The following is a 12,890-nucleotide window of genomic DNA, read 5'->3' on the forward strand; positions in this document are numbered from 1 at the left end:
TTGGGTTTATTTAATGGTTAAATGATTCCCTTTTCTCTGTAATAATAAAACAGTACCTGTACTTGATCCCAACTAAGATATAATTACCCCTTATTGGGGGCAGAACAAGCCTATTGGGTTAAATTACTGTTTAGATATTGTTTTTAGCAGACTTTAGGTAGGGAATCCAAATTACAGAAAGATCCGGAAAACCCTAGGTCCCAAGCATTCTGGATAATGGGTCCCATACTTGTACCAGAAAACTCTTAAAGGGTAAGTGACACCACTGAGATGATTTATCCCCGGTCGTAAGTGAAGGTAATGATGCTGGAGGGAAGTTTATGGTCTGGAACCAATGGGAAAATAGGAAGTAAATGTTCTGCTTGTGGCTATGGGTTACTTCTAAAGGAGTTGGAGAAAGTCTATTTAAATTCCCTTCTTACGTTTTCACTGTAAAGCTTATAATAAGACTGTTCTGGAGTTAACAGGGGGCAGGATAAACTGGATGAGATCTGGGGGTGCTTGGCACGTGGTCCTGAAATCAGCTCTGCCAGGAACACCAGGAAACAAAAATACCCTCTATGTATTAATATGCAATTGACAATTTTTATTTAACCTTTATTTTTTAAAGGAGAACAAACCCTCTACCCTGGGCCATTTTAAACAGATTACCTGCCCAAAGCTGCACAGTTGCCTTAGTGAAACCTGCTGCCATCTTTGGGCTTCTGTGTGGTGATTCCCAACCAGGAGCATGTACAGTAGAACCCAAATCCTGGCTTTTACTCAACATGTTCTAGGTCAGTGATCTCTGTCCAGGGACAAGAACCCGGATCTGACACGGATAAATGCAACGGCTGCAACTCTGCAGATTCAGCAACGTTATGGGGGGCCCGGGAACCGTTCAAGAAATGTAACTATGCAGTTTGGGTAGAAAGATCAGCTTAAAACGTTGGTGGTGGGGTGGGGGCTGTTCTCCTTTAAATTTAATTTCACCTTTATCTTCTGTAGGGCTTTCAAGGCCAAGTTATAAACATAAACTCCCATATGTAATATAAGACACTAAGTTTGCTCAGGAGCCGTAATCAATAGCAACCAATAAGATGACTGCTTTTAGAAAGATGGTCAGTAAACGCTTCCAGCTGATTGGTTGCTATGAGTTACTGCTCCTGGTCAAACTTAGTGTCTTATATTACATAAACCCCTTAGAGCCATATTAAAATCAATTGCTGGGAAAAAAAAACATAATTTCAAGCAACATCAATTAAAAATATGCAGCCTTTTCATGATGGTTAATGTAATAATCTGGTTTGGAACAGTTCCCTAAGCCCCGCCCCCCTATTCCCCTTCTGATCCGGCTGACTACTTTGTGACTCAAATAAAATTTAACATTAGTCGCCTGTCCTCAGCCTGCATCCTCCCAATCCCACAATTCCCTGCTGCACACGTGATGTCAATAAGGAAAGGAACATCCCAGTGCAATGCATTGTGGGTTATGCAGTTCCTGCATGCTGTCTGTAAGCTGCGGAGAAGTTGTTACAATTTGTAACATCAATGTTTTAGTCCCTCCTCCCCTGTAAGGATTTCAGATGCAGAAAGAGAAGAACTGTTTTGCAGCTGGATATCAACTTATAAAATGGTATTTATTTATACTTTTGAAGAAACAGATTACAGTAATAGGTATATTAGGGGATTTCTGTGTGGGGACCTTTTACAAACCTTGGTTCGAAAGCTGGAGTTCCCCTTTAATTTTGAGTTTCCATTGCCTTCAAACACACTGAGATACAACCAGGACTCGCATTACAAGCACAGGATAAAAATAACTTTGGGCAACTCCGTTTATTTTCATTTTTTTCCAGGGCCCTGAGAGTCTTTTAATAGAAAGAGTTGTATGTACGAGAGCGAGGGTGGTTCTGTATGTTTCCCATAAATCCGGGCAATGTGCAAGGACGGACAGGGTGCAGCTGTTTGCTGGGCGTACAGAGTAAGGTGCACCTGTAGAACAGTGCCGAGTATTCATGCCTAGAGCCAGGACAGGCACAGGGCCAGTATGGGAATGGATTCTGTCAGTACAGGAGCCCAATGCTGAAAGGAACCAGCTGTGTTTGGTGTGAGAAAAGGCAAAACTGATCGGTGTTTGAAAGTAACCAAATACCAGGAGTGAAAACGTAAGATCCCTGTGAGACTGCCGACTCAAAACAAACTGTCTAACAGTGCAGCTATTCTCCTCCACTTGGAATGCTGCAGCCCGAGAGTACAAACAATGCGGCCACTGTGACTGGCTGAAATAAGGTTATTTTAGTCACTCCGTGTGCAAACAGATGATGAACTGAGGGATACCAGACACTGGTTTAACCAGCAGGGGAACTGCGAGGCCGACAGGTCTGTTGTAACTCAATGAGGGGAAGTAATAACAGGTGCACGGTTTACGCCAGTTCTAGTAACCCATAGCAACAAGTCAGCATTTATTGGTCAGCTGTTTGTATGCAAAGATCTTAAGGTGGCCGTAAACTGGCAGATAAAAGCTGCAGACAGACCAATTGGCAGCTTATCGGCCTGTGTAAGAGGCCCTTAGGCAGGCCTAGCCAGGGTCAGACTGGGGAGTGCAGGGCCCACCGGGACTGCTGCCTCAGGGGCCCCTGCACCCCCAAAGGGGACCCCATCACCCGTTCGACCCCCTCCCCCCATGCGTACCTTCAGCGTGTTGGGGGGAGGGAGACCGCCAGCTCTGGGGAGTGCCTGGTGGGGATCGGATCTGGGCCGTTGGGCCCACTGGGTTTTATCCCAGTGCCGCGGAAGCCCAGTTCGACCCAGGGCCTACCTGCCCAATATTGGGCAGATGTCAATCAGGTAGAATGGATCAAGGAATGGATCTGTGCATTGATTTGGTCTTTGATCTGACAGCCTGCATAGCGGCAATTATGATCTGATCATTTGACCCAAGGGCCAAACGACTGGATCAACCTATCACCCACCATTCATTTGGCGACCTCAATGTATGACCCCCTTTATTCGCTGCAATGGGTTATTAAAACTAGAGCAAAGACTAAAGTTAACCCCCTATAACTTGCCTCTACAGGATGCCATACTCTCTGCCATACTCTACATGCTATGCATGCTGGGAAGCAAAAAGTAGTGTGCTCAGATCCTACTGCAACTGGATTATATTTAGATCCGGCAAGCAGATTGGTGGTTTCTCAACCTACGTAAAACAACCCCATGTGACTGTAGCCATCAAGTGGGCAGGGAAAACATTGGATCAGGGGAATAACAGTGGCGTCTACATTTCTGGTAATTACATTGTTGGTAAATATTTAATATTGGCACCACCCCAGGGCTGCCCTTGTATCTCTGCTGCGGGACATGTTTAACCCCTTTCAAGCTTTTGCAGAATGTAGAGCACTAACCGCCAGTACCACTAATTAACTAGGTAACTAGGGATGCACTGAATTCACTATTTTGGGATTCGGCTGAACCCAGAATACTTTCTGAAAGATTCGGCAGAAGACCGAACCAAATCTGATATCTGAAGGATTCATGATTTTATGGATTCTGATTCAGTTTGGCCAGGACCATGGGTTCAGCTGAATCAGAATCCTGCTGAAAAAGGCCAAATCCTGGCCGAACCAAATCCTGTATTCGATGCATCCCTATTATATATATATATATATATAGCAGGGATAGCTACAGGTACAAGTATGAGATCCCTTATCCGAGAACCCATTATCCAGAAAGCTCCAAATTACGGAAAACCCATCTCCAATAGACTTCATTTTAATAAAATAATTCAGAATTTTAAAAATTTCCCTTTTCTCTGTAATAATAAAACAGTACCTGTACTTGATCCCAACTAAGATATAAATACCCCTTATTGGGACAGAACACCCTATTGGGTTTATTTAATGGTTAAATGATTCCCTTTTCTCTGTAATAATAAAACAGTACCTGTACTTGATCCCAACTAAGATATAATTACCCCTTATTGGGGGCAGAACAGCCCAATTGGGTTTATTTAATGGTTAAATGATTCCCTTTTCTCTGTAATAATAAAACAGTACCTGTACTTGATCCCAACTAAGATATAATTACCCCTTATTGGGGGCAGAACAGCCCAATTGGGTTTATTTAATGGTTAAATGATTCCCTTTTCTCTGTAATAATAAAACAGTACCTGTACTTGATCCCAACTAAGATATAATTACCCCTTATTGGGGGCAGAACAGCCCTATTGGGTTTATTTAATGGTTAAATGATTCCCTTTTCTCTGTAATAATAAAACAGTACCTGTACTTGATCCCAACTAAGATATAATTACCCCTTATTGGGGCAGAACAGTCCTATTGGGTTTTTTCATGGTTAAATGATTCCCTTTTCTCTGTAATAATAAAACAGTACCTGTACTTGATCCCAACTAAGATATAATTACTCCTTATTGGGGTCATATTGGGTTTATTTATGTTTTATTGATTTTTTAGTAGACTTACGGTATGGAGATCCAAATTACAGAAAGACCCTTTATCCGGAATACCCTTGGTCCCAAGCTATATATATATATATATATATATATATATATATATATATATATATATATATATATATATATATATTATATATATATATATATATATATATAAGTGCTTTCTCTGAATCCCCGAGACAGACGCAAACTGCAGCCACCAGCAGAAGATTTACGTTATCTTCATTCAGTCAGAAAGCCACTGGTAACAGGCCGTAAACTTCCCTTCCACACCAGCACCTTCAGTTCTGACTACAGATCAAATCTCCACTCAGTCAGAACTAATTATGTCAGGGGGCTTATTTACAATCAGGAAGTAAATCACCTCTATTAAGATGCTTGTCACCACTGGAGGGAGGAACAGGTCTCTGTCCCTTTAACGACTGGCAGGCAAGCATAAAAAGAGAAAGCATGAAAGGTTCTTTTTATCTTGCTATTTTATGAAGGCAATAGAACTGGAAAGAACACATTACTTCCAGTCCACCTGTGTTTACTCTTAAAGGAGGTGGATTTAAATAAGGATTAAGCGACGGGTAGGAAGCAAATGTTGCAACTGCTTTCATTATTTTCTCCCCAGAGCTGTGTAAAAGACTTATTAAAAGAAAAAAATATATATAGTTATATATATATATATATATATATATATATATATATATATATATATATATATATATATATAAACAAATATGGAAACTGCCGGCACTCACGAAACCAAAAACACTGATCGCCCGGGTGCAGAATTCAAAAACAGTATACACGGATAAACTCACGAATTGTTAAGATTGAAGGAACGTGAAATCGATTATAAGCTCCACGGTATTTACCTTTCAGACTTTTATAAAAAACAACATATCCCACGGGGCTTTAGGATCCGCAATATCCCCACCATTGGCAGAAACAACGTTGAATTCTGCAAAAGATGGTGCCAGATTTTAAACAAATGTTCAATGGACCTTATGCTGTTGGTAATTGACGAAGTTTCCAAAAGTTTAACGAAGACACGCACCGACATAGCGGCATTCGAACTGGCCCATCTACAAATGCTATCAGCAGACAAGGATACGAACTGGTTGGACAAATTACAGTCACAACTTTCTCAGTATACCGCAGAGTTACATCGTTTCAAGAAACAAAAAGTAGTAACTGTCACTTCTGACTATCAAAGTAGGCGTGTCTATCGGTGGCTCACAGGAGGGGAACAAACTACCCGCATCCCCTTTTCTAGATCTTCAAGACCATTCTCCGTTGATTCTTCTCCCTACACCTCCCATTCCTCTGATACGGATATATCCAATTCTGGCACGGGCAGGGGAAGGGGCCGATATAGACGGATTCCTCTACAATCATCTGACTCTTTCGGGGCACACTCGCGCACTTCCTCGTTGACATCCTCCCAGCCTATTTCATCTGAACCTTTTTTAGGTCGCACGTCATCCCCCAGAAACCGAGTCGTCCACACAAGAGAAGGGGTGGGCATAAACACTCGGTCCGCAACAGGAAAGAAACCCCCGAGGAAGTAGTATTTAATCTTAGCTCTTTAACACTATCTGAAGCAGAAATGAAACTATTATCTAAAGGACTGTCATTTGTTCCAGCGCATCGTACACAACCCCTTGATATCCTAGTGGACATACATAGATTTCAACGTACATTAAAACTTAAGGAACATTTTAGGATTTCTAATCCTCAAAAGTCTGAGTTTAAAGCCCCCAGTGCTTTTGAGCCGACTAATACACCAAAATCGATTGAAGCATTTACCCGATTAATGATTGATGAGACTAAAAAAATCCCACTTAACATGACGGGCTTTCCTAACCTCTCCAAGAGTGAAAAGCAGGCGATCCATAACCTAGCAACAAATTCTAACATAGTGATAAGACCTGCTGATAAAGGAGGTGCTATAGTGGTACAAAATTACACGGACTACCGGTCAGAAATTCTACGCCAACTAGATGACCCAAATACTTATCTTCAATTACCTAAGGACCCTACAGCTCAATATAAACAACAGATTGATTCATTCCTTCAGGTTGGGCTCTCTACTGGCTGCATTACACAGAGCACGTGGAGTTATCTCACACAGGATCATCCTATTTGCCCAATCCTTTACACACTTCCTAAAATCCACAAGGACATGATCCATCCACCTGGCCGGCCAATTGTCAGCGCACGTGGCTCGCTTCTTCAACCCTTAGCCACTTTCGTGGATCATTTCTTACAACCCTTGGTCCAGGTGATGCCTACCTACATTAAAGACTCTGGTGATTTCCTTGATAAACTTCTCTCCCTACAACCTCTGCCTTCGACAGTATGCATTGCCACAATGGATGTTTCCTCCTTATATACTGTGATTCCCACCAATGCAGGCCTGGATGTAGTGAGGGAATGCCTCTTGAGCAAACCGTGTCCCAACAGACCTCCTACGGAGTTTCTTATTCAATTGTTACGATTTTGCCTAACTTTGAACTACTTTAAATTCGAGAGGTCCTTTTTCTTACAAGTTAGCGGCACCAGTATGGGCTCTAACGTGGCACCTTCTTTTGCCAATCTATTCATGGCTCATTATGAGCAAACCTATATTTTATCTCAGTATGGTGCACACATTCACAGTCTCTATCGCTATATCGATGATCTGTTCCTGATTTGGACAGGGTCACTGGATCAATTTGACAGAATGGTTAGAGAACTTAATTGCCTACCTACACCGATACGATTTACAGCAGACATTGATCCTTCATGCATTTCGTTTTTGGACCTTACCATTTCCATTACCCCAACGGGGATACAAACTACCACCCACAGAAAGGAGACTGACCGTAACACCTTACTGCACCGCAGATCCTGTCATCCTCCGCATTTACTTAGGAGCATCCCTTACTCCCAGATGATCCGTATGGTCAGAAACAACACACATTTACCACAACTGGAACTCCAACTTGATGACCTAATTGATCGCTTTTGTGCGAGGGGTTATGATTTAAATACACTCTTACAGTGTAAGGATCGTGCTCTGACTTTCAGACAGGAGGATCTTTTACGGAATAAGATGAAGCGTACTGATGGTCCCCCAGACGATAGACTGACGTTTCTAACCACTTTTTCTCCAGACAAGAAACCAATCACTGATGCTATTTTTAATCACTGGACAGTTCTGGCCAGGGATAAGACACTCCCTCCAGTGTTCAGGACTCCACCACGTATTGCCTACAGAAGGGGTAGCAGTCTGAGGGACTTATTAGTAAAAACTGACCCCGTACACTGTTACAACCAAAATACACCCACCTCCTGGCTCGGTAACACAAAATTAGGTTGCTACAAATGCCCGTCGTGCACTACTTGTGGCTATCTTATGACAGGAGCTACATTTAATCATCCCCATACGGGTAAATCTATAAGTATCAGGCACCGGTTGTCTTGCACTTCTAAGTACGTTATCTATTTCATCAAATGCCCCTGTGGTTTATACTATGTGGGGAAAACTATTACCTCTTTTAGGGATAGAATGGCTAACCACCGATCAGCCATACGTTCTGCTCTGGACACAGGCAAAGCGGATACCCCTCTCGCCCTTCATTTTTTAAGACAACAACATTCTTTGGCTACCATGCGTAGCATGATCATTGATCATGTCCCAATACCTGCTAGGGGCGGGAATCGTGATAAATTGCTGTTACAGATGGAACTTCGGTGGATACACAGACTGAACACCCTTAACCCCTTTGGGCTTAATGAACTGGTCTCGTATTCCTCATTTTATTTGCCCTGATCGCTGTTTGCTGTTTGCGGTAGCAAAACTTGTTCTGTGCTTTTACTGTTGATTCAATTACTTTATTTCTGTTTATACGTTACATTGTTATATTTTCAATTACTACTTCTTTACGGCCCCACGATGATCATCAATTGAGGTAGTGTTCCTAACATTCATTACCCAAGCAATGAATAACCTGTAAATACATCTTTCTATAAACAATCTTACTAGTATTGTCTCACTGAAAATTTTATATTATAAAAAGTATTCCTCAGATATAATATAATATATATGTTTATACGTTACATTGTTATATTTTCAATTACTACTTCTTTACGGCCCCACTATGATCATCAATTGAGGTAGTGTTCCTTGCTATTGGGATATTGTTGCATTGCCCTATATGTGTATACAATATGTGTACCTTCTGCTTTTGGATAGAATCTGGGGATAATCTGCCTCCCTTATTTTTAGCTTCGGGTGTTCATTTGTCGTGGGTCAATGTATTTGTTAGTATCCAAACAGTAGAATTGACAAATAACGCTCTTTACAACATTCTCTCTATGTCTTTACACTTGTAACAAGGTGATCGTTTCACTTGCAACATTGTGTTCGTTTCTAATGTGTTCTTTGCTACATTTAGTTACATCTGTTTCACCCTTTCCTATGGCCACTATATCTACTGTAGTTCTGTTGCTTTATTCTGCACTTTGGTTCTATGATATTCACCAATTTCTCCCTCCAATATAACAATGGTTATGGTTGCGGCATAGGGCGACACCTCCGTAAAATCTGCCTCTTAATATGACATCGAGATAGACAGGTGGTGGCACCTAGTGACAGTCCAGTTCCCAACGGGGCATCCTGTATACATTTAACGCAGGTTGATTGCCTGCTGGCTGTACCAGAGTCACACTAAGGCTTCGGCGCTGTTTACTAGAAGCACTATTGTCGAGATTCCATGTTATTCCAATATCTATGTTGCCTATTTGTATTTACAATATTGGAGACATAATAGGAAAGCCGTGTTGGTCTGAGTCCCGCTACCAACTACGGGTTCCTGTGCCACACGCGCTGACCAGTCTCCCTAGTCCATGGACCGGTTGGTGTTGCTTGTGGATCGACACACTGTAATATCTATTGGTCAGGACTCCACGTGTCTATGGCACACCTTAACCCTGGACTGCGCCTCGGATCTGGCACTTTTATTTGCGCTGCCACCCACTGCTGGATCACGGCCTCTGAGCTAGTACTCGCCTGTGCTTCATCCTCTGGTCTCAGTTCTGCTGTATGTCGCATTTACATAGAACTTCTACCTGTAAGTATATTGTCCACTTAGTTATTGGTGTGCCACCACCCCTATCCTATAGGCTATAGCTCCTATCTGATCTGATTGCCCGATTGTCATGATGCCGCTGATACCATTAGGTCCCTGGGGAATACAACTACGCTCCGGTAGCTGATGTATGTAATTTGGTGCTTAGGCTATTCACATGATTACTGTATCTCTTGTTCATTACTTACCTTTCTCCACGATGTATCTTTCTCTCTGGTGACACGTATGTCCTATGTTTTCCTCTATAGCTGCACTTGTTTCCCGACTTTTACTGCCTTACCTTTATTATTTCCATTACTTCTATTTCTTTCCTCATGATATTTTTTGTTGGTCTTTTGGTGTTTTTCGGTTATAGATATTTTTCCCTTGTGTCTATACCCGATTCCAACCCCCCTGTTAATATCTATATATTGGTGTTTTGTTTTGTAATTATTTTGCTAATTTCCTGATGACCGATACCTAACATCCTGGTATTGGCCTTATTGTCTTACCACTGTATAATCAGCATTTTAATGAATGTTTTATAAGTGTTAGAAGGGATACCTGACATCTTGGTATCGGTCTCATTGTTTTACCACCGTATAGTTAGCATTTTAATGTATGTTGTATAAGTGTTGAAATTGTGGGTGGGATTACGGGTTTTGTGTATTGTACACGTCACGTACATTTGTTTCCACTTCTTTGTTTGATTTTCCCGCCATACACAGTATTTATGGCTTGTTCTCATTGGTTGCTTCAACTTTGACAAAGGCTGGTGCAACAGCCGAAACGTTAGTTCACTCTCCTGGCAATAAAAAATCTGTTTTGTTTGCATAAGACCCGTGAGTGCGGCTTCTAATGAGTTTATCCGTATATATATATATATATATATATATATATATATATATATATACACACACACACACACACACCGGTATATATATTCCATTCCAGTGAAGAATTTTTGTCGGCTTTACTGCCAGTAGTTTTAGGGTAATGTTACACAGGGTGGTTCCAGACCTAAAAGCCTTTATGGCAATTACCTGCAACAACTCTTATCTTTGTAGGAACCCGTGTGTGTGTGTGAACCCGTGTGTGTGTGTGAACCCGTGTGTGTGTGTGAACCCCTGTGTGTGTGTGTGTATGTGTATGAACCCCTGTGTGTATGCAACCTCTGTGTGTGTGTGTATGTATATGAACCCGTGTGTGTGTGTGTATGTATGTATATGAACCCGTGTGTGTGTGTATGTACGTATATGAACCCGTGTGTGTGTGTGTGTGTGTGAATGTATGTATATGAACCCGTGTGTGTGTGTATGTATGTATATGAACCCGTGTGTGTGTGTGTGTGTGTGTATGAACCCGTGTGTGTGTGTGTGTGTGTGTATGAAACCCCTGTGTGTGTGTGTATATGTATATGAACCCGTGTGTGTGTGTGTGTGTGTGTGTGTATATGTATATGAACCCATGTGTGTGTGTGTGTGTGTGTGTGTGTGTGTATGTATATGAACCCGTGTGTGTGTATGTATATGGACCCGTGTGTGTATGTATATGGACCCCTGTGTGTGGGTATGCACCCCCTGTGTGTGTGTGTGTGTGTGTGTGTGTGGGTATGCACCCCCTGTGTGTGTGTGTGTGTGGGTATGCACCCCCTGTGTGTGTGTGTGTGTGGGTATGCACCCCCTGTGTGTGTGTGTGTGTGGGTATGCACCCCCTGTGTGTGTGTGGGGGGGGGGGCATGCACCCCCTGTGTGTGTGGGTATGCACCCTGCCTGTGCGTACGAACTAAATACAGGCTTCGGACCTATTATCCAGAATGCTTGGGACATGGGGTGTTCCAAATAATGGGGTCTTTCCGTAATTTAGATCTCCATACCATAAGTCTAAGGAACAATAGAATTGTATCTTGGTTAGGATCCAATACAAGGTACTGTTTTATTATTACAGAGAAAAGGGAATCATTTAACCATTAAATAAACCCAATAGGGCTGTTCTGCCCCCAATAAGGGGTAATTATATCTTAGTTGGGATCAAGTACAGGTACTGTTTTATTATTACAGAGAAAAGGGAATCATTTAACCATTAAATAAACCCAATAGGGCTGTTCTGCCCCCAATAAGGGGTAATTATATCTTAGTTGGGATCAAGTACAGGTACTGTTTTATTATTACAGAGAAAAGGGAATCATTTAACCATTAAATAAACCCAATAGGGTTCTCTTATTGTTAGCTTTTATTTTCCATTTTTATTGTCCCTTAATAAAATGCTTTGTACATTTTCACTAATTAATATGAGCTGTAGGGGCCATTCTTCCAGCATCAGCAGAGGCATTCTGAGCAGCTTTAATACAAGAGCCTCTAGTGGTCAAGCTGCCAGCTTGATAAAGGACTTGTATAATATGAAATGTTGCTGTGATGTTGCTTAGATGGGATGGGAGCCTTTTAATTGGACTTCTGAGAGAGCTGGGATGTGGTCTGTATTAAATATTGCATAGGTGTGAGCAGATTTGACATGCTGTACCTTCAATAATGCTCCTTCAATACTGATTAGTACCAATTAATACTGTTTGAGAGCAGAATGGTATGGCAGACTTAATCAGCACACCGCAAGGGGGTCCCTGTCCTTGGCCCTTTGCTTTTTAACTTGTTTATTAATGACCTGGAGATGGGGAATGTAAGTACTGTCTATGTTTTTACTGATAATACTAAATTGCGGCAAACTGGCAAATGAGGTGCAATGTTGATAAGTGAAAGGTTATGTATGCACTTGGGTAGAAATAACATAAATGTGAGTTATACACTAAATGGTAGTGCGTTGGGGGGATCCTTAATTAAGAAGGATTTGGGGATTTTTGTGGATAACAAGCTGTGCAAATCTAGGCAGTGTCGGTCAGTGGCTACTACAGCAAATAAAGTTCCGTCTTGCATAAAAAGGGGCAATAACTGGGATGAAAAAACAATTTTGCCTCTTTATAAGTGTACCCTAAGGACTCACCTTGAGTATGCTGTGCAGTGTTGGGCATAAGGATATAAACAAGCTGAAGAGAGTGCAGAAATGTGCAACCAAACTAGTAAGGGGGATGTGATTTATACTGGGTTTAACTGTCTTGGTTGGATTCGTTTTCTATGATGAAAATGTGCTTGTGAGGGGACATGATTACTCTTTACAAGTACATTAGAAAACACTCTAGACAGATAAGAGGGGAAACCTTTTTCCCATAGAAAAGTGCAAAGAACCAGATGCCCCCTTTAGGCTGATGCAAAACGTGGCTGATTCTCGGCCTGTGGAAAAACAGAGGTCAAGAATCAGCCCCTATGCTGGCATCAGCCGTCTTA

General features: G+C 41.8%; 1 protein-coding gene across 2 annotated transcripts in view; it reads right to left on the reverse strand.

Annotated features, from left to right (window-relative positions):
• mark1 (MAP/microtubule affinity-regulating kinase 1) overlaps positions 1-12,890 on the reverse strand; it is a 97,492-nt gene that overhangs the window by 19,480 nt on the left and 65,122 nt on the right. The window lies entirely within an intron of this gene.

This window comes from Xenopus tropicalis, chromosome 5, assembly GCF_000004195.4.
Source record: "Xenopus tropicalis strain Nigerian chromosome 5, UCB_Xtro_10.0, whole genome shotgun sequence".
NCBI classification, from domain to species: domain Eukaryota; kingdom Metazoa; phylum Chordata; class Amphibia; order Anura; family Pipidae; genus Xenopus; species Xenopus tropicalis.